Source organism: Apteryx rowi, unplaced genomic scaffold, assembly GCF_003343035.1.
Source record: "Apteryx rowi isolate R43461 unplaced genomic scaffold, aptRow1 scaffold_152, whole genome shotgun sequence".
Lineage (NCBI taxonomy): Eukaryota > Metazoa > Chordata > Aves > Apterygiformes > Apterygidae > Apteryx > Apteryx rowi.
Genome location: NW_020447775.1, coordinates 1,240,168 through 1,244,722, shown reverse-complemented (window position 1 = coordinate 1,244,722; position 4,555 = coordinate 1,240,168). Strand labels below are relative to the sequence as shown.

Sequence of the window (4,555 nt, the reverse complement as noted above, 5' to 3'; positions counted from 1 at the left end):
GTCCCCCCCCCCGGGAGCAGGGGCTCTGCCGCGGGAGAGGCTGCCCGGGCCCGTCGCTGCCGCTCGAGGCGAAGCGGGCGAGCAGCTGCGCCGCTGCCGCGGCCCTCCGGGATGCGCCCGGTCGCCTCGCCCTGCCCTGCCCTGCCCGGGCTTCCCCGGGGCCGCCGCGCCCGCACCGACCCGAACGAGCCGAGGGAGGCTCCGCTGCCGCGTCCGGCCTAGCGCAGGAGCAGCGGTGCCAGAGCGCGGCCGTGGCCGGAACGCGTTCGTCATCGCCCCGCTCCGCTTCCCCTCCCAGCCGCCGGCTGCTCCCTCTCTCCCTTTTCTTCTCTAATGCTCTCACCCCTGGAGAAAGCTCCTTTGGGCTTTCACGGGGCAGAGCAGAGAGGCTTCGGGGTACCAAGAGCCTCCCAGATTACAGTCTGGGTCCCCGAAGAGAAAAAACCTGTGCTTCTCCCCGTTTCTCCGTAAAAGTACCCCGGCCCCATCGTTCTGGCGCGCGCAACGGTTCTCCGATTAACCGCGACCAGCCGTGCCCTCCAAAGCAGCCCCCGCTCCGCGCGGCTTAAACTCTTCCGCGCCGCTGCCCCGGGAAGCAGAGCGGGAAGTTTAAGGAGTCTGAGGCCGGTTTTGTCTCGGGTACGTACCTCGCTCTTCAGGGCGCTGTGCGAAGGGAGCGACCGGGCCGCAGCTCAGTCCTTCCTGCCGTGGTTACTACGCAACCTCTGCTGCTATGCGCCCGGTGCCGGCTAGAGGGAGAAGAACAGTTCTGTGACGGYGATCGCTCTTTTTTCCCCCCCCTCAGCGTGGTTTTTCGGTGATTCACGACACCACTCGTGAATTCTGCCGGGCTCCGGAAGGACAGCTCAGCAGCTGTAGTGCGAATTTGTCGGCCTGGTGGTGATTATACACCAGGCGCAGTCGCGCCTGGGCTAGTGACAGTGCCAAGGGCCAGAGCAAACTTCCCCCCTAAAACTGCTGATGTCAGAGGCAGCTTTAATTCCCTTTCCCCGATCGTGTAGGCACTCGCYGGCCTTTAACCCAGAGCAAAGGAGTAGTCGCCATCGAAGGAGCCATCCGAAAATGAGGCCAGCACAGTGTTAAAACGTGGACAGAGGTGTCCAAATATGCGCCTGGGTTTGGAAACGCTCTTCTCGTGCAACACCTGTGCTGACCGCGTGAGGACCGCCGCTCAGTTGGCTTCTCCAGATGCATGTGATCTGCGTCTGTTTTTCTCCCAAAGTTTGGGAACCGCCGGTTCCAAATGTGCCTCGCTGCCATCTCGCCCAGACGCGATGTTTCCTCCCCCGCCGCCGGCAGGGCCAGGCCCGGGCAGCTCCCCGCTCCCACGCGCTGCTGTCTAGTTTAGCCGGCAGGAGTCCTCCCCGTGCAACCTGGCCTGCGCCTCCCCAAAACTGCCCTCTCCGTTGAGCCCTGTGTGCCCAGCAGGCAGGGCCTCCCGCTTCTTGTTCCTGTACCTTCCCCTCCCAAACTCCTGCTAGCGCTTTACCTAACCCTTCCCCTCCCTGGGGAGTATTTTGCCTTTTGTAAAGCTGAATCGTGTGCTAATTGCGGTAACCTGATTTCTTCCTCCGTCTTCAGCAGTGAGAAGATGAACTGATGTTTCAATAGGCTGTGAGCAAACTGGAGGCAGAAGACAGATTCRGTTCTTCTCTCCTGCTGTCGCTGCCCCTAAAAGAGGAGACAGAGCAGGCCGTGAACCAACCTTTGCTCCGCAGTGGTTGCAAGAAGAGGCTGCTGGTGCTGCCATCTGCGCCTCGGAGCCGTGCTTCACACCTGGCTGCCCCTCCGGCCTGCTAGTCTGAGCTCATTAACTTCCTGCAGGGGCACGGAGAGAGCAGCTGCGTAAAGGCCCGTCCCAGCGGAGACAGCACCGCGTGAGTGTAATAACTTACTGGCATTAGCGCGGCAAGGCAGTGTTGCTGGCCTGGGCTCCTCTCGCAGCCTTTCGCCTTCGCGTCCCACTGCCGCATCTGTTCGCCTCGTGACGTGAGGCCCGTTTGCCTTTTCACTACAAGTCTGGAGTTTAATGCCGTGGGGAAGGAGGGGGGGCTCAAAGGTGCCGTGTGTTTGGCTCCTAGCAGGGCCTCCGTGGTGTCTGCCTTCCCGCTCCTGCTCACAAAAACAGTTTTTTAAAATGCTTAATTAAAGACATGAAACTCTTCAGGGCAGGGACAGATCTCTCATTAGCTTGACTGTGTGATGCCTATCGGCAAACCCAGTAAATAAACACAGCCGTGGCAGTTGTAATAGCTAGTTCATAAGAACGTGCCCAGCTCCATTTGTTGCACCCGGAGTCCTGTTTCGCCTCTTTTCGCCTCCCGTGGCACTTCCTCACTCCGCCGCGTTGTCCTTTCCCTGCCTGCAACCCATTTGTTCCTTGAGGGTGCGCGTGACGCTGGAAGCAGGGCTTTGTAGCGGGGAGAAAATGCAAAACTTCTGTCCTTCCCCCAGAGCCAGCGAACTGATAAAGCAGGCGGGAGAGGAAGCAGCCGCAGCATCTGTGGAGCCAGGGTGGAAAATCTGACACTGTGGATTAGCTGATGCCGTGGCAGCAAAAAAAAAGGGAGGTCGGTATACGGCTGGGAGCTGCGAGGGGGCCGACGGGGCCTTGTGCTCCTGAGCAAACACAGGCAAATGCTCGCGTGGGCTTGCGTGTGTGCGCGCACGCATATGGCTGCGCTGTGCCGTGCCACGCCAGCTAATTGTAGGTTCCCACAAGAAAGCCAATAGAGAAGAATTTCTAACCGTTGTGATGTGGTCATCTTGTTCTTGTAAAAGAAAAGCTGGTCTCTTTGTTTCGTGCTGGGGTTTTTGTTTTTTTTTTTTCTTTTTGGTTCAAGAATCCTTGTAATGAAATAATGCTGTGATTGTATCCGTAGGGTTTTGTCACTGGAAGCTGTATACGCGTTTCCTCCCTAAGTTGTCGCCGGCGCAGTTTGGACAAAGAATTGCGGTTTCTAGATGTGTTAGTCAACACGAGCAGGTAGGTTGCACCCAACTGAATACCGAGTACAGAAAAAAACAGGCTCAGAGGAATTTCTCAGATAAAATTGCCAAGACAGGCACCAAAAATGCTGCCACCAGCGCTGGTCACTGTGCCCAGCACGCCGTGCTAGCAGCCGTGCCAAGGAAAGGGGTGTTTGCCCAGGGCCTTGGGCTGCCTCCCAGCACCCGGCGGAGGAAGGTTTCCCCTCTGGGGCYGCTGCCCAGCCCAAGCATTTCTTTTGCATCCAGTTGCTTCTGCCCGAAGCCTGGGAGTTGTTCCCTGCCAGTCTGCAGAGGGCGATGCAGCCTCAGGTTGAGCAGACTTATCATCTTGCTTTATTTTCTCTGATGCTGAGGTTTCTTATGGGCACCAAGATTTTGCAGGGATTTGGGGCTTGAAATGGATGACTGGCTCCGGCCCTGTTATTTAAAGATATCAGGGCAAATGAGAAAACCGAGCCCGTAAACACAAACCTACTTCTCGGTAGAGCCTCTTTGTGTAGGCTGTGCAGCAGCTGAGGAAATAGGAGACTGCAGAGGATCTCACCTTCCCATTAAAAGCCTGCTGCATGCGAATACTAGAATCATTTGTATAAACTTTGTAGACTGTTGTAGCGACAGCTGGTTATTTCATGTGTGTGTCTGGCAATCAAAAACCTGAGTATAAACCAGCTTTAAAAGATCAGCATGAAAACTTCAAGCTAACCCCCGGACTCATCTGTTTTTCAGACTCCAGTTAGCCATTGCCATTTTCTGAAAAGGTCAGATCGATCTCTGCTACCTACTGGAGAATTAATGGCTACTCAGACTTTCACTTTGGAAAAGTCATTGCATCCTGTCTTAAACACAGTTCTCGTTTGTGCTGTTCCAATCAAATTCCAGTTCACTGGGACTTGTTCTATTCAAATGGCCGTGCTGCTTAAAAAGAAGAGTTCGGGGATTATTTGGATTTTTAAAGACCGTGGTTACAACCTGCAGGAGTTATAGTGTGAAGCAGACATTACTGTTGAGCCAGGGGTTGGGCACAGATGTAGATGCATGCAAAGACCACAGCTGTGTAGTGCTGCTGTGCAAAATCTCTGCACATGAGCTTGTCGTGATGGTTGGCGAGAAAGCAAAAGGTGCTTTTGCTGCACTGCTGTGTGTAAAGCAAAAAGCCTTCTGCTTGCTTTGTGTGGGGGTTAGGCAAAGGCCTCTATAAAAATTGACCTGACCGCAACCGTGGGGGGAGAAGAAGAAAGGGAGACCGTGAGGGGAAGAAAAAAAAAAACGTGTGGAGAATGCGGGCATCGATCCCGCTACCTCTCGCATGCTAAGCGAGCGCTCTACCATTTGAGCTAATTCCCCGCTGTAAGARCTTTTTCCTCTCGCGCCGCCCCTATTCTCGTCTCGCGAGACGCCGCGCCGGGAACTACATGTCCCATGCGACCCTGCGCGGATCCCCCCCGCGGGGCCCACTGCGCCTGCGCGGGGCGACCCCGCCGGGGATTGGCGGCGGCGGCGCGCGGCGGGCCGGGGCCGGGTACTGGGGCGCGCGCGCCGGAGG

At 56.4% G+C, this 4,555-nt stretch overlaps 1 protein-coding gene, 1 long non-coding RNA gene and 1 other non-coding gene across 3 annotated transcripts in view; 1 reads left to right on the top strand and 2 right to left on the bottom strand.

The window, feature by feature from the left end:
- RNH1 (ribonuclease/angiogenin inhibitor 1) overlaps nt 1-754 on the bottom strand; it is a 12,844-nt gene extending 12,090 nt beyond the window's left edge. The window contains exon 1 of the mRNA XM_026059145.1: nt 648-754. The gene's annotated coding sequence lies outside the window, so the exon portion shown is untranslated. The remainder of the gene's footprint in view (nt 1-647) is intronic.
- LOC112962711 lies at nt 113-2,743 on the top strand. The gene is made up of 3 exons (XR_003252386.1): nt 113-639; nt 1,603-1,898; nt 2,476-2,743. It is a non-coding gene; the product is annotated as an uncharacterized LOC112962711 (long non-coding RNA).
- Nucleotides 2,744-4,283: 1,540 nt separating this feature from the next.
- TRNAA-AGC lies at nt 4,284-4,356 on the bottom strand. The gene has a single exon. It is a non-coding gene; the product is annotated as a tRNA-Ala (tRNA).
- Nucleotides 4,357-4,555: the final 199 nt, after the last annotated feature.